Source organism: Mesoplodon mirus (genome assembly GCF_964341445.2).
Source record: "Mesoplodon mirus genome assembly, chromosome: 6".
Taxonomy (NCBI): domain Eukaryota; kingdom Metazoa; phylum Chordata; class Mammalia; order Artiodactyla; family Ziphiidae; genus Mesoplodon; species Mesoplodon mirus.
Genome location: NC_138982.1, coordinates 89981262 through 90006357, shown reverse-complemented (window position 1 = coordinate 90006357; position 25096 = coordinate 89981262). Strand labels below are relative to the sequence as shown.

Below are 25096 nucleotides of genomic sequence, written 5' to 3'. Positions count from 1 at the left end.
ATTTTGACTAAAGAATTGGTAAAACATCTTGGGGAAAATAAGCCATTTATTAGATATTTTCTGTGTCAGTCTCTATTTCCTCATTTCCAGAATGAATAATCGCACCTTCCTGGAATCAAGTTCTTGTTCATTTAATGAGATTCCCATAGCCCCCATTCCATGAATAGCACCTTTATTCACCCAGCTAGATACCTGAAAGTCAACCTGACCTCACACCCATGTCTAATTTGGCCAAGTCTAATTGTTTCCAATTCTAAATAGCTCTCATATCCCTCTCTTAATTTCTATCTCACTTACACACATTAGTTCAAAGACATATCAGTTCTCACCTGGATTATTCTCACTATTCTTTAATCCATTATTTTCATTGCTATGAGAAAGATCTGTCTAAAAGGCTAATTTGATCACTTTTCCATGATTCTGCAATCAAGCATATACTATAATTCAATAAATTCATCCCTATGGATATACCCAACAGAAATGCATACATGTTCACCAAATGGCATATACTAGAATGTTCATAACAATTCTATACAAAATAGTAAAAATTAGAGACCACCTAACTGCCTGCCTTTGGAATAGATAAAAACATTGTGGCATATTTACACAATGAAAAAAAAAACTGAACTACATATAAGTAAAATGTTTGTATGTACAAACATTTAAAAAAATTAAAAACATGCAAAACTAAGCTATGCTTTTAGAAGTAGGACCAAGTTTACTCATGGAGTTGGGGATAGCATCTGGAAGAGGGTGCTGGTAATGTCCCATTTTTCTGTCTAGGTCTTGGTTACATATGTGTGCTCATATGAATATTTATAAAGAGTATGAACACTTATGATACGTTCACTTTTCTTTTATGTGTGTTATATGTCAATAAAAAGTAAAACAAAAAAAGAAAAGAACAAAAAACCTTCAATCATTCTCCAATGCCTTTCAACTCTTGCTTCTCTCCTACATATATCTGTATTAGTCAGGATTCTCCAGAGAAACAGAACCATTCAGGTCCAAAGGTGGGTTAAGGAAGAATTCCCTCTTCTTCAAGGGAGGTCAGTCTTTTTCTATTAAGGCCTTCAGTTGATTGGATGAGGCTCACCCACATAATTAAAGGGAATCTGTTTTACTCAGTCTGCTGATTTAAGTGTTAATCTCATTTTAAAAATACCTTCACAGACACATCTAGAATAACACCTGATCAAGAATCTGGTTACTGTGACCTAGTCAAATTGACACATAAAATTAACCATCACAGTACTCTCTTCTAAGCCATATTGAATTACTTAGTGTTCCTCAAATGTACCCATGTCTATAATGTCTTTTTATTAGCACATCTTTATCCGCCTAGGAACTTCCCCTCAAACCTTTGTTTTATCACTTTCCCACTCTCCTTTTCTGCATCATTTACTCCCATTCATTCTTCAAACCACAGTTCAGGCATTACTTCCTTTGAAAATCCTTCCTGAACCTCCACCTTTTTAGTCTTACCTCTGCCATAAAACTTACCACTGCACCCCAGTATCATATTGATTGGTCTAGTTCTCTCCCTGTCTCTCTAAAGCACTGAGTTTCACTGAGACCAAGTCAGAACATATTTAAAATCAGAGGCATCTGGAGTGGTTATCTTGGGGTCCAATGTGCTATGCAGACACTGAAGATGATGAGATCTGGTTAAATGAAGGAATGAGTGAGGGAATGTACAAATAGAATTCACACCTTCTAATACAGATTTCCTAGACACTATTGTTGCCATACTGAGCTTTGGCCCCACTGCCTCCCCTTCCTCACTCTAGCCATTTGTGTCTCACAGCAAATGTCTGAGGTCATCTTCATACAATACCAAAACCATCACTTGTTTCAGTGTCAGTAAAATCAAACAAGAATAGTCTGATCGCTTGGTTTTAAGATGACCATATAGATTGTTACTGAGTTAACAGCCTAGGGTACTCAAAATAATTGATTACACCACTGAAGCCTCAATGTAAACTTCTAATTACTCTAATACATACCATCCAGTTAAATTGGGAAGTAATTGGTAAAAGTTCACATTAGTGGAGTTTTTTATATACAAGATGGGATTATGTCACAGGTAAAGAATAGGTGGATCAATCACCTTCTCAGGGATTCTTTTTTTCAGAAACAGTGGTTAACTATTGGTTTGTACTTTGTTCCTCACTATTTCTGAGCAATATTAAACTGGTTTAGGTCTTCCTGTCCCTCTCCCAGCACCTCATTAGTAAATCTTTTTTTGTATTTAATACAAAATGTAGCCCATAGGCATTAATGAGGAATTGTTCAAAAAGTCACAAGGTCATATTTAATAAGAAAATTCTTTTATAGATCATTGCTTCATGCCAAGTTATGCTCTGTTCTGAAAATGCCCAAACTGAAGAAAATAGTCATTTGCTTGCTGAATAAAGTTAATATTTCACTGCTTAAAAATGTAGCTTGTTAACAATTTTTGAATCCATTTCCTTTTATAAATTAATTTAAACTTTCCCAAAGTCCAAGAAAGTGTTTACCCAAAAAGGGAAATCCATACTCAAACATCTTTAATGAATGTTGTGTGCTACGATGTATCAACTTGACTAGATTCACAACAAATATGTCTTTTTAAAACCTTTGAGAAGTCTTGCTGTAAGAAAATCTGATCAACCCAGCATTTTCTAAACCTATTTGACCACAGAATTTCCCAACTTTTAAATCAAATAAACCACTGCATTCATTTATTCTCTTTTAAAATTCTATCACTATTATCACTAATTTTCAGTAACTTTTATTAATTTTATTATTGGCTTACTCCATGCAGGGCACTATCTAGGCATGGAAAATGTGGAGTGGGATAAGACATGACTCCTGAACAGAAGGTGCAATAAATTCTAGAAGAAAGAGAGAAGCTACTTAATATTACTAATAAACTGTAAGTTCAAACTGACTTGAGTTTAAACTTCAGCTCAGCCACCTAAGAATTTTGCAACCTTGGACATAATATTTTAACTATTTTTATATCAATGTCTTCATTTGTAAGATGAAGATAAATAATACTGTGTACTTCAAGTCATTATTTTAGGAATTAGATATTGGGTATAAAATATTTAATACAGTATATGAATCATAGTAAGTGCCCAATAAATGGCACCGATAATGATAGTAAAAAATGAGGAGGAGGACAGGAGGAGAAGGAGGACAATTTGATGGAGGCAAAAAGATAACATAAGAGATTTTGTTAAAGGTCAAGTTAATTATGCAATTATTCTGATCAACGGTGGAAAAGATCAACTAAGGTGGATGAAATAAATCAATCAAAAAGAACCAACTTAGAAGTTATGTAGAGATTTGTGGTTTGTATTCATACTTTGCCATATATATCTTTTCTTATTTAAATGCAATGTTAATGCTAATAATTTTCATTTTCTTTTTTATACTTATCATTATATAATTTGTTATATTGTGTGAGCCTTGAAACAGGCAGATGCTGTGATTTTATTTCTATATTAGAGATGAAGAAACTCCACAGAAGAAAACTGCCAGTTAGAAACAGACTCCAGATAAATAGAATCTTCTAGTTCCTGACAAGTTATCATCCATTAGACTTCATTAATTCCAGGATCTAGTCCTAGCCCCAGAATACAAATATGTTACTTTTCTCCTATCTGATTATCCTATCTATGAACAAAATGGCATGGCTTTCAAATCACATGCTGACAAAATTTGCTTTAAAGCATCACAACTAATTAGCTTTGTAAATAGTAAGAATATTTACAGGGGTATGGAAATGTCTTCTATAAAGAGCTAGATAGTAAATATTTTAAGCTTTGCAGGCCATATGGTCTCTGTCACAAATGCCCAACTCTGCCATTTTGGCACAAGAGCAGACATAGATACACACACACACACACACACACATACACACACACGGAGGCACACCACAAGCCATTATTATTAATATCATTTTAAGCTTTAAAAACTGGTTTAACTGTACATTCCCTTTAATTCTTTTGAGGAATATGTTATTGGTATATTGTTGCTCTTTTGAAGTTAATCAGTATTCACTACCTCTATGAATTATTTTCCTTGTTTTAGTTTCACTCATTCTATTTTAATACATATGGGTGTGATTTTATTATATTCCATTCTTTCTTCAAAACTTGCTTATTTCCATTCTCTCTGTCTATTCTGCACCTAGGATTCTACTCACATATATGTTGGATCCTTTCACACATTCTAGAGTTGCTGCTTACCTTTTCTTCTGTATTTTCTACCTTTTAATTCCTCTTTGATTTTAATACTTTCTCTGGTCCTGTACTCTCTTCTTTTATATCAGGTATGCAGTTAAATCACTTTTTTATATCAGTGCCTAATAAGTCTCAGAGATATGTTAACCAAACAAAAAATAAGCTAAATTAATCATGTATTAGCTTGTTGGCATTAGTAGTTGAGGCTACTTTGGGAGAACTGAATATTCAAAGCTTGCAGTTTTCTCATACATAAGGCAAATACACTTCACCAGGAAGAAAAAAACTCTCAGGAAGAAAGTCACACAGATTTTCAACATGTAGAAGTGAGTGCACTAAGATAACTGCTGTAGCACTAAACATGTACGCTATGAATTCTCTCTGGGATCTTGGTTCCTCAAGTTCTTTCTTCCTTGGAACATTACTTCCTTCATGGATCTTCAAGAACTTAGTGTTTTCCTGTGTCTTATAATATTTATTTCAGCATTAATAACTTTTCTTGGTGGGAAAGAAAATTTTCAGCCAAAATGACCAGAAGCAGAAGTCAACTAATTCTTCTATTTTTTTAATTTAAAATATGAACAGTGAGATATAAGCTCCAGAACACTAGAGATGAGTCCATGATGACTTCTAGTAACTAGTCCTACAAAATACTAGGTTTGAAGCTCAACAAAAATGAACACTTGGGGGAAATTCTCAAATATTTGGAAACCAAATAGCACACTACTACATAAGCCATGAGTTAAGGAAGAAATCAAAAGAGACACTAGAAAGTGTTTTGGGTTAAATGAGAATGAAAATAAACTAAAATTTGTGGAATGCAGTTAAAGCACTGTTTAGAGGGATAATATAGCACTAAATGACTATATTAGGAAAGAAGAAAGATCTCAAGCCAGTTCTTAGCTTCTACTTTAAAAATTAGAAAAGAAAATTAAAAAATTTTTTAAAGCAGAAGAAACACCAGAAAATAAATCAATGAAATAGAAAGCAGAAAAACAATAAAGAATACCAATAAAATGAAAAAACTAGTTCTTTAAAAAGATCAATAAAATTGATAAATCCTCAGTCAGACTAATTGAAAAGAAAAAAACATATATATGACCAATATCAGGAATGAGAGAAGTGACATCGCTAGATTCTATATATATTAAAAACAAAGTAAAAAAATAACATAAATAAGTTTATGCTCATAAATTTGGCAACTTATAAATAGAAAAATTCTTTGAAATACACAAATCCAAAAATAAACCAAATAGGAGATTACTACAAGCAACTCTATGCCAATAAAATGGACAAACTGGAAGAAATGGACAAATTCGTAGAAATGCACAACCTTCCAAGACTGAACCAGGAAGAAATAGAAAATATGAACAAACAAATCACAAGCACTGAAATTGAAACTGTGATTTAAAAACTTCCAAAAAACAAAAGCCCAGGACCAGACAGCTTCGCAGGCAAATTCTATCAAACATTTAGAGAAGAGTTAACACCTATCCTTCTCAAACTCTTCTAAAATATAGCAGAGGGAGGAACACTGCCAAACTCATTCTATGAAGCCACCATAACCCTGACACCAAAACTAGATAAAGATGTCACAAAGAAAGAAAACTATAGGCCAATATCACTGATGAACATAGATGCAAAAATTCTCAACAGGATACTAGGAAACAGAATCCAACAGCACATTAAAAGGATCATACACCATGATCAAGTGGGGTTTATCCCAGGAATGCAAGGATTCTTCAATATAGGCAAATCAATGAATGCGATAAACCATATTAACAAATTGAAGGAGAAGAACCATATGATCACCTCAATAGATGCAGCAAAAGCTTTTGACAAAATTCAACACCCATTTACGATAAAAAACCCCCAGAAAGTAGGCATAGAGGGAACTTACCTCAACATAATACAGGCCATATATGACAAACCCACAGCCAACATCATCCTCAATGGTGAAAAACTGAAACCATTTCCACTAAGATCAGGAAAAAGACAAGGTTGTCCACTCTCACCACTATTATTCAACATAGTTTTGGAAGTTTTAGCCACAGCAATCAGAAAAGAAAAAGAAATAAAAGGAATCCAAATCAGAAAAGAAGAAGTAAAGCTGTCACTATTTGCAAATGACATGATAATATACATAGAGAATCCTAAAGATGCTACCAGAAAACTACTAGAGCTAATCAATAAATTTGGTAAAGTAGCCAGATACAAAATTAAAGCACAGAAATCTGTTGCATTCCTATACACTAATGATGAAAAATTTGAAAGTGAAATTAAGAAAACACTCCCATTTACCACTGCAAAAAAAAGAATAAAATATCTAGGAATAAACCTACCTAAGGAGACAAATGACCTGTATGCAGAAAACTATAAGACACTGATGAAAGAAATTAAAGATGATACAAATAGATGGAGAGATATACCATGTTCTTGGATTGGAAGAATCAAGATTGTGAAAATGACTCTACTACCCCAAGCAGTCTACAGATTCAATGCAATCCCTATCAAACTACCACTGGCATTTTTCTCAGAAGTAAGACAAAAAATTTCACAGTTTGTATGGAAACACAAAAGACCCTGAATAGCCACAGCAGTCTTGAGAAAGAAAAATGGAGCTGGAAGAATCAGGCTCCCTGACTTCAGACTATACTACAAAGGTACAGTAATCAAGACAGTATGGTACTGGCACAAAAACAGAAATATAGATCAATGGACCAGGATAGAAAGCCCAGAGATAAACCCACACACATATGGTCACCTTATCTTTGATAAAGGAGGCAAGAATATACAGTGGAGAAAAGACAGACTCTTCAGTAAGTGGTGCTGGGAAAACTGGACAGCTACATGTAAAAGAATGAAATTAGAACACTCCCTAACACCATACACAAAAATAAACTCAAAATGGATTAAAGACCTAAATATAAGGCCAGACACTATCAAACTCTTAGAGGAAAACATAGGCAGAATACTCTATGACATACATCACAGCAAGATCCTTTTTGACCCACCTCCTACAGAAATGGAAATAAAAACAAAAATAAACAAATGGGACCTAATGAAACTTAAAAGCTTCTGCACAGCACAGGAAACCATAAACAAGATGAAAAGACAGCCCTCACAATGGGAGAAAATATTTGCAAATGAAGCAACTGGCAAAGGATTAATCTCCAAAATTTACAAGCAGCTCATGCAGCTCAATAACAAAAAAACAAACAACCCAATCCAAAAATGGGCAGAAGACCTAAATAGACATTTCTCCAAAGAAGATATACAGACTGCCAACAAACACATGAAAGAATGCTCAACATCATTAATCATTAGAGAAATGCAAATCAAAACTATAATGAGATATAATCTCACACTGGTCAGAATGGGCATCATCAAAAAATCTACAAACAATAAATGCTGGAGCAGGTGTGGAGAAAAGGGAACCTTCTTGCACTGTTGGTGGGAATGTATATTGGTACAGCCACTATGGAGAACAGTATGGAGCTTCCTTAAAAAACTAAAAATAGAACTACCATACGACCCAGCAATCCCATTCCTGGGCATATACCCTGAGAAAACCATAATTCAAAAAGAGTCATGTACCACAATGTTCATTGCAGCTCTATTTACAATAGCCAGGACATGGAAGCAACCGAAGTGTCCATCAACAGATGAATGGATAAAGAAGATGTGGCACATATATACAATGGAATATTACTCAGCCATAAAAAGAAATGAAATTGAGTCATTTGTAGTGAGGTAGATGGACCTAGAGTCTGTCATACAGAGTGAAGTAAGTCAGAAAGAGAAAAACAAATACCATATGCTAACACATATATATGGAATCTAAAAAATAAAAATAAAATGGTCATGAAGAATCTAGGGGCAAGATAGGAATAAAGACGCCGACCTTTTAGAGGATGGACTTGAGGATATGGGGAGGGGGAAGTGTAAGCTGGGACAAAGTGAGAGAGTGGCATGGACATATATACACTACCAAATGTAAAATAGATAGCTAGTGGGAAGTAGCTGCAAAGCACAGGGAGATCAGCTCAGTGCTTTGTGACCACCTAGAGGGGTGGGATGGGGAGGGTGGGAGGAGGGAGACACAAGAGGGAAGAGATATGGGGATATATGTATATGTATAACTGATTCAATTTGTTATAAAGCAGAAACTAACACACCATTGTAAGGCAGTTATACTCCAATAAAGATGTTAAAAAAATAAAAATAAAAAATAAACCAAATAGCCTTCTATCTATTAAATAGATTTATTTTACAGCAAAAAAAAGTGTCCATAAAGTAAATTCTAGGCCCAGATGACTTTATTAATGAATGCTATCAAATAGTTACGAAGAAAATAAGAGAAATCCTACAATGAAAAACAGCATTACCCTGAAACCAAAACCAGACAAAGACGTTAGGAGAAAGAAAACTACAGACCAATATTCTTCATGAGTATAATATAGATACTTAAATTTTTTTTTAATTTAAGAAATCAAATCCTATGATATATAAATCATGTCCAATTGAGGTTTATACCCAGAATGCAAAATATTTAAAAATAAGTCAACATAATTCACCATATTTTCAAACTAACAAAAGAAAAACCACGATATTCTTAATAAATGCAGAAGAAAGCATTTGACAAAATCCAACATATACTCCTGATAAAAATTCTTAGCACAAAGGGAAGGGAAAGAAGCCTCCCTATCTTGATATAGTGCATCTACAAAAAACATACAGCTAATAAATAAATAAAATTGTCTATGTAGAAAATTCTATGGAATGAACAAAAACACTACTACAACTAATAAGTGAGTTTGCAGAATAAAAGATTGTCATACAAAAATCAATTGTTTTTCTATGTATAGTATTAGCAAAAAATTGGAAATTTCAATTTAAAAATATCATTTACAATATCATCAAAAAACTATGAAATACTTAAGCGTAAATCTAACAAAATGTGTTCAAGACCTGTACACTGAAAACTACAATATATTGCTGAGAGAAATGAAAGATCTCTAAAAACATAGAAAGTGACATATACAAAGCTCATGTGTCAGAAATCTCAGTATTTTTAAACACCAGTTCTCCACAAATTGGTTTATATATTTTACACAATACTATACAAGATCTCAACAGTATTTTTGAAGATATTGAAAAGGTAATTTTAAAATTCATATGGAAATGCAAATGGCAGAGAATAGTTAAAACAGCTTTGAAAGGACTTTAAAAGTTCTTCAAGTTGTAGTAATCAAGAGAGGTTGAATTGGCATAAAAATAGGCAAATAGATCAATGCAACAAAACAGAGTTCAGAAATAAACATACACGTGTATAGAAAACTGACTTTTGACAAGGGAAAGATCAATTTAGTGGAAAAAATATAGCCTTTTACTAAACGGTACTCCAACAATTGGATATGCTTATGTCAAAATAAAAACAAATAAGCAAAACAAAATAAAATACAGCAGAAAAATTTTATACCTATACATTTAAAAAAACTGAAAATGGATCTTAAAACTAAATGTAAAACCTAAAACTATAAAGTTCTAGAAGAAAATCTTTATAAATTTGGATTAGGTTGATTTCTTAGAAGTAATATCAAAAGTATCATCCACACAAGAAAAGAAAACATAAATTAGACTTTAACAAAATAAAAACCTTCTGTTTTCTGTCACAATGAACAGAACAAAAACATAAGCCACAGACTGGGAGAAAATATTTGGAAATCATATATTTGCTAAAGGACTTGTGTCCAGAATATATTTTTTAAAGCTCCAAATTCCACAAAAATAAAACAAACAACTCAGTAAAAAAAAATGGACCAAAGATTTCAACAGATACTTCACCAAAATGGCAAATAAGCACATAAAAAGATGATCATCTTTTCTTTTTCTCACCTTAATTAGTCATTAAGGAAAGGCAAATTAAAACCACAATGAGATACAACTGCTCACCTGCTAGAATGGCTAAAATTAAAAGACTGACATACCAAGTACTGGCAAGAATGGAGGAACTGGAACAATTATATATAACTGGTAGGAATGTAAAATGGTTCAAGCACTTTGACAGTTTCTTTAAAAGTTAGACACACATTTAGCATATTATCTTGCCATTCCATTCTTAGGTACCTGTTAACCCAAGAGAAATAAAAGAATATCCACACAAAGACTTAAACACAAATGTATTTGTAATGTATTTGTCATGTACTTGTAATTGTAGTTGTAATACTCATGTATTTATAATTTATAAAAACTAGAAACAACCCAAAAATCTATCACAGGTAAATGGATAAACAAATTGTTGTATATTGGTACTATGGAATACTAATCAATGATGAAAAGAATGAACTGTTTATACATACAATAACATAGATGCATCTCAAGTTAAGTATACTGAGTGACAGAAACAGTTCTAAAAAATGCAAGCAGACAGCAGATCAGTTGTTGCCTGAAGACAAGGGAATGGGAAGACTAGAAGGGGACATTACAAAGGGGTATGAGGGAACTTTTGTAGGTGATGGATATGTCCACTATCTTGATGGTAGCGGTGGTTTCATGAGTGTATTCATACATCTAAATTTATAAAATTGAACATGTGAAATGTGTTCAACATCTTACCTCAATAAAACTGTTTCAGTTTTGTAAGATGAAGAAGTTCTGGAGATTAGTTGCACAACAATGTGAATATATTTAATACTACTGAACTATACACTTAGAAATGGTTAAGAGGGTAAATTTTATATTATGTGGTATTTTGTACCACAGTCTTTTAAAAATCTGCTTTTTAAAAAGTCCAAAGCATTCAGGACATCCATTTATTTATTGTTGGGGACAGACAGGATATTCTACCTGCCACACCCAAACGTGGGTCTTCACTTGTAGAGGAATGATGGGAAGTGGAAAAAAATCACTCATAACTCTGGAACACCATTTGAGGCAGTTGCAGTGGATAGACTTGTTTTAGTCTTTAGTAAAAGCATTAACAAATCTATGAAGAATAATTTCTATGAAAGAAAGCTCTCACAAAAAATGTTGATAGAATTACTCATTATAATATTTTGTTTTTAAAAAAGGGCCTACAAAGCCTCGTGCAATCCACTTCATTGTCACAAGTATTAATTCTGTTTTTCCCAAGCAAGAGAAAAAGTTATTAGTTTCATGGTGAAAGTCAAGAAGGGGATCTTTAGACTCAAAAAGGGGAATTTTACCCAAGGTTGTACCAGATTGTACCAAGAACCAAGGTGTATCGTGAACTGGGTCTTAAATGCCAAAATTTGACAAGGGAGAGGATGTTTTAGGTATAGGAAACAGAATGGTCAAATCACAGTTTTGAAATAAGATTAATGAAAAATGTAGAGTTTTTTTTCAAATATCAATTTTATTGCTTTCTCCAATTTGCAGTTATCTGCTGAAATGCCACCTCATCAGACAGGACTCCCAATACCACACTGCATATTGTCAACCCTCAACCTTCTTGCTCTATCACTTTACCCAAATTTATTTTTTTCTTCAGAGAACTGTTAGTACCTGATATTACATTATGTAGTATTGGAATACTTATTTGTTTACTCTCTTGCCTACAATAAAATAATATCCATGAATGCAGAGACATTGTCCACATGTCATTCACACTATGTCCTCAGAGCCTAAAATATTGCCTGGTGCACAGAAGACACTAATTAAATATTTGAATGAGTGGAGTTAAAATACCCATTGGATTTGTGTATCTCCCTTGTTACTACTGTGCCATGAGGGGATTAGGAGTCAATCAATGAACTAGATTCTATCCTGCCATTTCTCACCCCAAACTCAAAGCGTTTTTGGGTCACAAACATGTTCTAACATAATCATTTGGAGTCAAAGCCCATACTTTATTTTAGTTCCTTTTTTATGTGTTCTATATCCCAGTCAGGTGTAAAATTCCCTTACGACTCACATTCTAGAAAGTCTCCTCATTATAGGCTTCCTGGATATCCTTGTAAATAACAAAGGAAATCAGTAAAGAAGAGTTAAATCTGCATCTCTGGACCGGCAGATTTATTTTATTTTCTGTCATAAATGTAGCTCTTGGAAAAAAAATTCACTAAGATTTATGCAGGTCATTACCAAGAAACTTCACACTGTAAAACTCTTAGAATAAAATAAAAAGAGTCCTCATTAGTATAGCCAGATATCCCTGGGTGCTGACAAGGCTCTATAAACATAGAGACGGGCATCTGCTTGGTGGGTTTGATGAACCACTACAAAAAACAGGTACCAGGCACCCTCTCTTTAGCTCTCCTGGGTCCCATCCCTGGAGATCATAACCTCCTCCACTTTAGAGATAAAAGGTAAAAGAAAGGTGATCTTATGGTAGAATTGGGGAGATATTCCCTAACACAAAATAGCAGGGCCCCAGCTTTGGTTTTCCTATCCATAGTTGAAGATTGGAAGGAACAACTAAGAAACAATTGAAAAGTTGTTGCAATCAGTCATTAGTGCTCATAGAGCTGCTGCTCTATTACCTTCTTCTCTCTTTGGTAACCTGATCTGTCCCTACTCCTGATGCATATAGCCCTTCTGTGTGCTAACTCTCTCTTATTTAAAGCTGAAAGCAGTCACTGATACATTGATTTGAAACTATTCACTCTAATACTTACACAATCACAGTCCAATTTGCTTTATAAGGCTTTCTTTTCTCTTTAATTGTGAGATATAAGCTCCTCTCCCGTTGAACATTTCACACCGTTAGGACCAGTTTGGGGTAATCATTTAGATGACAGAACTCTAGTGTGCTCCATGACTTCCAATGACAGTGGTCACCATGTAGTGAAAAGAATGGAATAGGCACTTGAAACCTAGTAAAGAGCAATTTTTTAAAAAATGATGTCTTTTTAATAACATAAATAATGCTGGCATATATTAATGTTCTAAAAGAAAAGAAGGCTACAACAAAGACTTCAAAGTTTCCAGTCAGGATGCTTAGAGAAATAGCAGTATCACTTACAGCAATAGCTAAAGTAGAACAAGCTGGAAGGATGATTAATTGAGTATGAGATAATAGTAAATACCCCAATTGAAATGCCCAGAAATATGGAAAATTTCAAATCTGTAAAACATTCAAACTGGATTACTTGCCAAAAGATACATTAAACTTACTTATTGGTGCATCACATTCTTGCCCAGCTAATTCGTTTGTCAAATGCCTTAGATAGAAGAAAAGAAAATTCACATTAAAAGGTCCACTAAGAATTGTTTCTAATGCAACAATGAGAGGAAAGCCCAATATTTTGATTTGTTCATATAATTGACAGTAATGAACACTGGTTTTGCTCAGATAAGGTGAAGAAATTCAGGATTTTCAAAGCAGTAGCCAAGTATGATTTGCTGGCTTCATCCATAATCTTCTTCTACGTGAGAGTCTCTTTCTGAAGAAATTTACACTTCTTCCTCCTAAGGCCTTTATAAAGGAGTGGAGTGCATTTCACTTTGGCAGATTTAATTTAATTTAATTTAATTATTTATTTTATTTTTAAATTTCTTTTTAATTTATTTACTTATTATTTTTTAACATCTTTATTGGAGAATAATTGCTCTACAAAGGTGTGTTATTTTCTGCTTTATAACAAAGTGAATCAGCCATACATATACATATATCCCCATATCTCCTCCCTCTTGCATCTCCCTCCCACCCTCCCTATCCCACCCCTCTAGGCGGTCACAAAGCACCGAGCTGATCTCCCTGTGCTATGCAGCTGCTTCCCACTAGATATTGATTTTACATTTGGTAGTATATATATGTCCATGCCACTCTCTAACTTCATCCCAGCTTACCCTTCCCCCTCCCCATGTCCTCAAGTCCATTCTCATTTTATTTTATAATTAACAGTAACTAGTTTGGGAGTTACACTGTGGTGTCTCTTGGTTTTGAATGTTCATTGAGTTTTTTAAATGAAAAAATTACAAACTCATGGGAGGGACTGCTGTAGTTTGTTGCCATGGATAATTGTCTCTAAATAAACTCAGGGTAGTTAAGTGGATATGAACAGATGGAAATAAATTGATGGAAGTTGACTATTGAGTCTCTTGGCTCCTATTTATTTGTCACCAGCAGCATATTTTTTTGTCTTGTCATGCCTGGCATTTTATGCACTTGAACTTTAACAATGTCAGCTGGATTCCCCCTCAGAGCCTGTGTAAAACTGAACTCCAGGATAGAGCTCTCTGCAAACCTGGCCAGAGCCACAGTAGAGACCAATGGCCTAATCACAGTTCTCTAAGCCCTACAGAAAAGAAGGTCAGACTTATTGATATGGCTGTTTAACCACGTCCATGTTTACCTAACCTCAGTTGGAATTGCAGGCAGGCTCTGTTAAGCATCACCATTTCTCTCCCCTTATTTAACACATAAGGAAAATAAAGCCAGGGGAGAGGAAATGATTCAGCCTAGTGTTTAGTCATTCATTGAGCTAATTCCACAATTAGTTATTAGGTGCCAACCATAGACTAGCCACTATTCTGGACACTGGGAATACAATAGTGACAAGGCAGAGTCTGCCCTGGTCGAGCTCACAACCCAGTAGGGGAAAGGGACAGGTCACCAGAAAATTAAAATGTTGCATGGTAAGCATATCTCAGAGTGGTATTGGAGCTATAAGAGGGGCACTTAATGCAGTTTTGATTAGTGGAGAAATAGCTTCTTAAAGAAGGGACACCTTAGTTGTGACTTGAAAGATGAATACTAAATGGTTGATTGGGAAAATAACTCACTGCCAAACTTACTGCCCATCTAACCAAACCCCTACATATTTCAGTTTAAACCAGTAAATGCTTAGGGGGAACTTGTATGTTTCTAAATTCTAATAGAAATTTCAAGAGGATCCCAGAAAGATATAATACCAAGATGCCTGCCCTCAAAAGATTGCAATTTTGTTGGAGAAAACAGAATCAAAACACTTGAATCAATTAGGGTACAGTACAAAAGAATATTTTATTAAAAATTAAGATATATAATATAAATAATATTGTTGCATGAGAGATCCTCAGAGTAGTTCAATAGCCTTCAGTAAAAAGGTAGAACTAAGCTGAGGCTTGAAATGTGGGTGAACAGTAAGGCTGAGAATTTGTGTCTTCTTCTGATTTCATTAATCTCATCAAGTTCTTATTAGATTCTATGCCCAATATTAATTCTGAATACATTTTTTAGCCTGATTCTTTTGGAAACTACTTCTTTTTCTCAAACCAATTCTCATGGGTTGTATTGTGTTACCCAAAAATATAGGTTGAAGGCATAACCCTTGGAGCATGTGAATATGACCTTATATATAAATAGGGTCTATGCATATGTAATCAGGTTAAAATGAGGTCCTACTAGATTAAATTCTAATCCAATATACTATACTATAAGAAGAGGAAAAGGGACACAGAGAAGGAAGATGATGTGGAGGCACACAGAGAGAATGTCACATGACAAGTGATAGCATATTTAAGATCATTTAAAAATCAAAATGGAGTAACTATGGTTCAGGCATCCAAAATGGAGCCTGGTAGCCATCATGGATGTAATTTCAGACACATTTCTGCATCAGTGAGAACTTTAATTTTCTCTGAACTGTATCAAACTCAAGGACACTACTAGCCATTTTCAAAACAGCATGTACTAGAAGCTGCTAGCTGCAACTTTGTTATTTCAGAGTCCTACCACCCACTCTCCACAACTCTGTAATCATTTCAAACCCCCACCCATCCTTGCTAAACAGGCACCTTTAAGCTCCAACACTAATTCTTGACAAACAATTTATATAACCTTGCTTTTCTTTTGCCTTTATAAGCTTCCCCCATTTTGTAGTCCAGCAGAACACAATTTAAGTGATTCTTGAATCTGTGTCTCCTGGGCTGCAGTCCTAACAAACTCCAAATAAACACCTCTTTATTTCAATCAGGTCTCTGTTTCTGACGTTTTGATTAACACAACAGTGGCAGAGATTAGAATGATTTGTCTACCAGCCAAGGAATGCCAAGGATTGCTAGCAACTCAGAAGCCAAGAAAAAAGCATGGAACAGACTCAACCATAAAGCCTTCAGAAAGAACATGGCCCTGTGGTACCTTGATTTGGGATTTCTAGCTTTCAGAATTGTGAGAGAATTTTTGTTGTTTTAAGCCGCCAGGTTTGGGATACTTGGTTATGGCAGCCCCAGCCCACTAATACACCAACTAAGCATGTGGTCCCTGAAAGGAATTTGGCATCTATGAATACCCTATATGAATAATATCTTTAAGATCACTTGAAATACTAAATGATGTAAAAGACAAAGAATTCAGCAGCAGGATGCAGTTGAAGCTTACTCAGAGTAGTTACAGCAGATGGCAAGCTGCTCAACACAGGGATCAGGCCTTCCACAGCACCAGGCTCAGACATAATGACACAAGGAGCCAAAGAATATCAGCTGTCACAGCTGGTGCTGGGTTCTTTGGACCTCTGACTCTTCTCCCCCAGGAATATCATTTTAGAATGAAAGATCAAAGTATTTAAGATGTTAATATTTTGCTCAATGGGTACCAAAATTGAAATAGTATTTTGTGCAGTTTTGATTAGCTGATCAGTTTTATATCACACAGTTATTTTATAGTGTATTTTGAAAAAGAAAAACAAAAGCTGGGGTAGACAGGTAATATATGATGTATAATATTTGTAAATACTCTAAGTAAAATATGTTTTATTAGTTTAAATATGTAAAGATTTTCTGATATTTATTAGAATGGCTATAAAACTTCAAATACCTAAGTGAGCAAAGTAAGATGAAAGAGACTATCAATACAGGCAATATCTATAAATATGCAGGGCAATGTTCACACTTGTTAGTTCATGAAATTAAAAGTAAACTTTAGAATGATTTTACAATATTAGAAAATTGTTTTATATATGTGTGTGTGTGTGTGTTTCAAATGTTAGGAAGCACACATTTATATTGATGGTGGCATTGTAAACATCCTGCCAGCTCTACCTTGAAAATATATATGGAATCTGACTACTCTCCATAAACATCCCAGCTACCACCATGGTCCAAGGCACCTCCTAACTGATCTCCCTGCCTTTACTATTACCCCATAAGAATCAACACAGTTGCAAGAGTAATTCTGTTAACAAGTCAATGCATATCATTTCTCTGCTTAAAACTCTTCAATAGCTCCCTTTCTCATCTAGAGTGAAAGATAGTCAGAGCCCTTACAGAATTCCTCAAGACTGTGTAAGATCTGGACTGCATTACTTATCTGACCTCCTCTTCCACTGCTCCAGTCACATGAACTCCTTGCTCTTCTTAGGACCAGAATCATGCTGGACATTTTCCTGCCCCAAGCCAGATATTCTGTGACTTATTCCTCACTTCTTCTTTTTTTTTTTTTTTTTGCAGTACGCAGGCCTCTCACCACTGTGGCCTCTCCCGTTGTGGAGCACAGGCTCCAGACGCGCAGGCCCAGCGGCCATGGCTCACGGGCCCAGCCACTCCGTGGCATGTGGGATCTTCCTGGACTGGGGCACAAACCCGTGTCCCCTGCATCGGCAGGCAGACTCTCAACCACTGCGCCACCAGGGAAGCCCCCTCACTTCTTTAAGTCTTCTCAAGTGTCACCTTCTCAACAGGTCTCTCAGACCATCCTATTAAATGACATCTACCCTCTACATTCTCCAGCCCCTTCCCTCTTTATTTTTCTCCAATGCACTTATCATCTTCAGGTATACCACATAATATGCTCATTTAATTTATTTCCTATGTTCCTTCCCAGTGGATATAAGGTCCATGAGGGAAGGAATTTTCATCTTTTGACTCATATATTTTATTGCCTAGAATGGTACATGGGATATAGTAGGCACTTAATAAGTATTTATTCAATGATGGGATAAGCTATTTACCTTAGCATTATTTAAAATAGCAAAATACTGGAAACAAACTGGTATGTTTAACTAAGGAATGGTTAAATGAATATGGATGCTTTTCAATAGAATATTATATACCTATTAAAGTATTAATTATATTAGCTACATCCTCTGTATGAAAGTTTACAATGAAATAACTTTAAAAGTAGAACTCACTCAGGGCAACTACATCAAATTACCTATGAATATGGAACAAAGAAAAATTTTTAAATGCTTTGTTAATATGATGGGGTTATGGTACATTTTTCAGTTTTTAAATGATAATGTTTAATGCCTTTGTTACCATAAATTTTTTTAAAGTGAAGTTGAGCTATATTGGAATACTAAAAACAGAACCAGAGTTATATTTTGAGCTAGTTGGATATATTGTCACTTGGTGGAATTAAAAAACAAACAAAAAAAAGCTAACTTTTTTCTGATGACTGAAACTAATGGCTTCATTCTTTGTGAGTGGATAACTTCATTGATTTGTTCAAAATACATTGATGAAATAAAACTTCTCTGTCCTGTGATGCTTAGTTAAACTATAACAAAGTTTTTATTTTACTCTGAAAATTATGAACATAAAGTTTCCCCATTGATGCAAAAGTAGAGAGGCATCATTATGTTGACAATATAGTCCTTGGGTTTAGATTGGCTTAGAGAAATTTAGGATTTTCAAATATCTCGAAGTAGAACCATATGTAATAAAACCTGAATATCAACAGGGGAGCCCAGGGCTTTAGAAGAAACACTGTTCATGAGAAAAAAGGTCCCTCTGATGGAGAAAGGCTAATTCATTTCCAGGAAAATTTATGTCTAACACTTAGGTGAAGTTATTTTCTGGCTTTACTGTAATCACTGCCATATCGTCAACCTTTTCTAAAAGCCCGTGACACCCAACAGTCTTGTATTAATGGTGCTCTGCAGAACCTGGTGCATTCTTAGAACTGTACAGGGTGGAGAGCAGAGAACAGTCACAGGAGTTTGGAGGCAAATTGGAGCTGGTGCTGGGCAGACCACTGCACACCTGAGGAGGGTGACTCTTGGAAGGGGAAGAAGTAGGGGGACGCTGGACTCTGCTCCTTCGTGGGTGGAGACCACGCAAGTGGGGAACACTTAGGTCATACACAGCTCCTTTCCTATCCTCAAGGTTATATCTTAGGTTTTCTGAAAATTAATGGAACAACACACATGGCAGTTCATTTTTACACACACACAAAATAAGTAAAAATAAATAAGTAATAATATAAATAAATGAGTGAAAGAATTAATGAGAAGGAAGAAAAGGAAAGGGAAGAGAAAGGAGTGAAAAGAAAGAAATACCGTCTTGACTATGAAAATCAGGAAAAAGGAAAGCAAAATAAATCACTATAAAATATTGAAATGAAATAGATAAAAAAGAATCAGGAAAAGGGAAGAAATTGAACTAAGATAGGAATCTGGGAAAGGAAGCAGAAGGGGACAAAAGAAAAAAAAAAGCATGTCTAAGCTTCCTCAAAATTCTGTAGGAGTCAGACATGCAGAGGGAAGCATGACTGTCTTGGAGGAGATTGGAGAGATGCCAATGGAAAGATACATATAAAACATTGGTTTTAAGGTACCTAGTGATATTTGCTCTTTTTTCACTTCGTGTATTTGCAATCAGTCACGCTGAAAGAGTATTTCACTAATATTATGTTTATACTTACCTTGCGACAAAACACTGCATATTCCAAAAAGCACATTACATCCTGAGGCAGATATCAAAGAATTCATCAACCCTTTTATGAAGGCCATTAGTATTATTGCATTGAAAGGCTAATTAATATTTAAAATGACTCATTTTAAAGATGTTACATCTCTGATGAAAGTTAAAAGTCCTAAAAGAAAAGTTCTAGGGATTGGTTGCACAACACTGTAAATGCACTTAGCACTACTGAACTGTACACTTTAAAATGTCTAAGATGGTAATTTCTATGTTGTGTATCATATTTTACCACAACTTTTTAAAATCTAAAAACAAAAGGCTTGCCTTAGATCATAGAGCAAGATCACAATGGCTGGGGAGCAGCATGGTTAGATTATAGGAAGTCTGACATAAATTTAAATTGCAAAATCTAAACACCTATCCTGAAGCAACTTTTTTTTTTTTTTTTTACAATTTGTAAAGACCTTAAAATTAGGCAATGTGGGAAATTATGAATGTAATAAGATAGTCGCCTAGGAGATCGAACTCTGTAAAATAAAACAGAGTCTGCATCTAGAAGCCATTAACTTCTAGCAGCTTGATAAATAAATGTCCACAAGATTCCAAATCTTAAAAATTCTTTATTTTTGCTGTTTATTTCTCAGTCCCAAATGCTAGGAATTATATGCATGCATATTTTATATTCCACTATCTGACCATCCCCAGATCGTTTTATTCCCTCTTTGTTAACCTATACATATTCCCTACTTCTCTTATCGAGGGCCCAGGAGAGTGCCTATAGCTCTTTGCTTTTTTTCTGCCTTCACCATCAATAGCTGAGTTTCAGTTTAACTTCTCTGTTGCTTAAGAAAACATCACCATTCAAACACTTACTTTGGCAAAATGCCTCAGAAGCTTGCCTGTGGAGAAAAAAATTACATGCTGAATTTCAGAGCAAATCAGTGTATTATATGTGGTGAAAAAAATATGAAAATTCTCTTTTATAGAGATCCTGCGGAAAAACTGAGGTCTCAGTGCTACCCATACATTAGAGCATGAAACAGTTCAGTGCCAGTGAGGCAGAATTTCACATAATAAGGGTGGATGTTTGACAGATTTAGATAGAAAACAGCCAAATGTCAACCTTGCCCCTCTCCCTTTCAAGGATACCTGCCCTAAATAGGTCAGGGAATGCTAATAGGTGTGCCCGCCCAGACTGAGAGTGACACCTAACAGCTCCACTACCATGGAGATTTTTTTTTTTTTTTAATAAATTTATTTATTTATTTATTTATTTTTAGCTGTGTTGGGTCTTCGTTTCTGTGCGAGGGCTTTCTCTAGTTGTGGCAAGCGGGGGCCATTCTTCATTGCGGTGCGCGGGCCTCTCACTATCGCGGCCTCTCGTGTTGCAGAGCACAGGCTCCAGACGTGCAAGCTCAGTAGTCGTGGTTCACGGGCCCAGCCGCTCCGCGGCATGCGGGATCTTCCCAGACCAGGGCTCGAACCCGTGTCCCCTGCATCGGCAGGCAGACTCTCAACCACTGCGCCACCAGGGAAGCCCACCATGGAGATTTTTAAGGGGCAGACACTTGCACTTCATTTTTATGTGATGGGAGGGAACATTTAAATTATAAGTACTTAGGCTCACCCATTCAGACACCCCTCTCCCAGCATTTTAAGGAATATAGGCCCATGAATGTATCATTTATATTTAGTTGTATAAGGTGAATGCAAGCAAGAGAAGCAAAATCCAGCCTGGCCCACTTCACTACAAAGGTTGCCAATTTGAATGTCCAAGAAGTGGCCAAGTGGAAGCTGCTAACTGCCGTGAAGCATAGAGTAAAAAGTACCATAAGGGAAGAAAGCATAGGGGCACCAGATCTGGTTTGCCAAGGGAAGCCGAGATATCTGGATTCTAACATGAACTATTCTGACTTTCAAAGGTTGGCAACTAACTCAAATTTTTTAACACTCTGTAAAGGCCAAACTCCAAATACCCATGGGCTATATTCAGACTGCAGGTCATCCAGGGGTGACCTCAGCTTTACGTATCAAAGACTGAGCCTGAGCCGCCTGATGGGGTACTGGGAGGGAAAGATAAGAAAGCCAGAGCCTTAGGTAGCTCTTCTATGGAGGAAATTTGGAAGGAGATTCTTAAGGGAAAATTTCAGAGATGTTTTCAATATGAGTGGTGTAACTGAATTTGTAAACCAAAACACTTACAGTCCTTTTAAAATTGGATTTGTGTCTTTTTCCTTTGGATGTGTTAATGCGCTAATGCTGTCCTTAAAATAAGAGGGGGACAAGCCTGGCTATATGTGCTTACATTTATAAATGATAAATATTGTCCAGCCACATTTTTATAAAAAGATCATATTGGATTTCATGTCAGAGTTTATGATAAAAATATAGGTCTCAGGGATTTAGTAAGGCCTTCAAAGCCATTCAAATACAGCATCACAGTGTAATGCATTGCCAGGTTATCACTATTTCCAACCAACAGATCCACTCAATACAGAGGATCAGTGCTAAAAGATGGACTGAATGATTCTAAGACACCTGCCTGTTTTCTGATCTCCATCAGACACACATGCACACACACATCTGCTTAGCTGTCTAGTAGATACTCTGTATTTGCAACGTATCATTGAAAAAGCATTTGTAAAACATTCTTCCACTGAGTCTTCCCTGATACAACGGCAGAAATTGCCATCATCCGTTCAACCGATTAGAATAAATTTTAAAATCAGTCCTTAAATAGGGTGTCATCATGGAAGACCACATTTAACACTGTTAGCTATTTTACTCATTTAAATGCAGTTTTCAAATTTAGTTCTTGCAGTCTCCATAACACTATAAATATTACTTGTAAAATCTGCAATCCACATGATGTTAAATGAAAGAATGTAGTTTTATTTAAAGAAGACAGGCTTTGAAGTTAGCAAGACCAAAGTTAGATGGTGACTCTATCACACACTGTGTGGTATTAGCTACCTTAGTTAACTTATCTGAGACTGAGATTTCAGCTTTCTAAAATGGGGATATTATTCCCTACCTGATAGGATTTTTTTTAATGTTAAAATGAGATTTGTAAAACATCTAACACTACGGAAACCACGAAATTTATTTTACCTTTTCCTCTTAAAAATGAAGCTATGGCTTAAATCCAACTACAGTGATTTTTAGAATTGTCCTTTGTTAGTTGTAAGGGGCCAAGTTTTCCCTTGAAGCAACTGCCAATTCAGGGAGAGGTAGCTAAAAAGTCTAAGAACCTGATCAGAACTAATGGGACAAAGGGGAAAAAAATAAAAGTGAAAGGTTGGACTCTAGGGCCTGCCAGAGTCAAGATCTCTTAAAAATGCAAGTTTCAGGTTGAAACCATGAAGGACTACACACTAGGAGTAAGATTGAACCAGAGGTAGATCAGCCCTTGGTGTAACTAAAGCCCAGTATTGAAAGCCCAGTATTGAATAACTCAAACTCTGAAAATAGATGAAGGAAATTTTAGTTTTCTATTGCCCCAGATTGCCAGAAAAAAACATATATCCACTCTGAGGTAGATATTATCATTCTAGGTTGTAAATTATTTCTAAAAATTTTCACATACATTATCCAGCATTCAATCAAAAATAATAATGCCTGTGAAGAATCAAAACAATATGAAAGAAATACAAAAGCAGACAAGAGCAACAGTTCTATAAAGGCTTGAGAGACAAAGTTAAGTTACATAGAAAAAGTTTGATCTTTTCTGATCTAGCTTTTAAGCAGGGCTGCTTCTTGGGCATGTGACTTGGTCAGTCACACAGGGCCCAGTGCTTAGAGAGGTTCTAAGCTTGGTTTAGTACTCTACACTTGACCATTTGAAAGTCTTAATGATTGTGAATGAGAGGCCTGGCGTTTCCACTTTGCACTGGGTCCCACAAATTATGTACTTGGTCTTGCTTTTAAGATTTGTTAGGTGGAACCAGAGCAATGTACTCCATCCCAGTGCCCTGTCTGAACGGGATCAGATTTTCCAGTCTGAAGGGGTTGGGGCACCATTTCCATCTTGTGTGAGTACCAAGTGTTATTCCCTCTAAGATGGTTCTTTCCTCCTCCTCAGGTAGTTTCCTTGCTTGTATGTGCTGATTAGTTTTCTCCTGAGTACTCAAGGGGAACCTTCAAGATTCCCAGAGTTCTCTCTGTGCTGCCGTCTCCACTCTTACACTCCCCCTTACAAACTCAAGGAGTCTACTTGGAATCCCCTTCCTGCACCATGGACTGGAAACTCTCCAGACAGTAATCTGGGATAATCACAGGGCTACTTCATGCATTTCCATTTCATGGGGATCACTGTCCTTCATTGTCTGATGACCAACCTCTTGAAAACAGTTGTCCAGTTTTGTTGTTATTTCAGATGAAATGATTTATCCCATCCTGTTATTCCATCTTGGTTGGTAGCAGCAGTTGACAGCATTTTTTTGTAATAGCCCCAAAACCTAAAGATCCCCAATGTTCATCAGCATAAAATACATAAATAAATTGTGGTATGTTCATAAATTGAAATACTACTACAAAAATAAAAATAAATGAAATGTAACCATATTCAGTGCAAAGATGAGTCTCACAAACAATTGAACAAAAGAAATCAGATATAAACTAAGGTATGATGTGTGACTCCAAAAACAGGCAAAACTAAACTATTCTATTAGAAGTCAGGATAGTGGTTACCTTTGAAAACAAAGGAGGGAGTGTCATGATCTATAGGAGACCCACAGGAGGCTTCTGTGCCTCCTTCCTGGGTGGTAGTTGTGCAAATCATTGTGTTAATTACTGATGTATGTACAATGGTGCAGTCTTCTGTATTCATGATGAAGTATAACACAGATAATATAAAAATAATAACAGATAGTAAAAGGAAACATATATAATACACAACAATAGTACATATCATTTTCACAAAACTCAGAATTGCAATGAGCACATTTGGAAAACATTTTTGTCAAGAGGTGTGTAACATCTTTGCTGGGAATATGACAAAATTACTGAGATGCAAGCTGTAAGATGGCTTATGAAGCAGTGTGGTTTTTTGACATTGATATACATTGTTATGATGTATGTTATGTGTCAAAAAACCTTTCTGCTAAAACAAGCCACATTTCACTAAATTGCCTCCTTGTTTATGGAGTTTTTATCTGTATTTTTCAGTAATCATTTCCATTAAAATATTTAGTAAATGACTATTACCTTATTTCTAGATTACTGATAGGTGGCTTGACACTCCCTTTGAAGTTCACAGGTACTGCCAAGAATGCAATTCT

The 25096-nt window shown here is 35.5% G+C and overlaps 1 protein-coding gene across 18 annotated transcripts in view; it reads right to left on the bottom strand.

The window, feature by feature from the left end:
• The window catches only part of LOC309807013 (uncharacterized protein), a 478671-nt gene that overhangs the window by 166852 nt on the left and 286723 nt on the right, over positions 1-25096 (bottom strand). For 2 of the 18 annotated variants that reach the window (XM_082626184.1, XM_082626188.1), the window contains exon 5: positions 13371-13417. The exons of the other annotated variants lie outside the window; for them this stretch is intronic. The gene's annotated coding sequence lies outside the window, so the exon portion shown is untranslated. The remainder of the gene's footprint in view (positions 1-13370; positions 13418-25096) is intronic. 18 annotated transcript variants of the gene reach the window in all.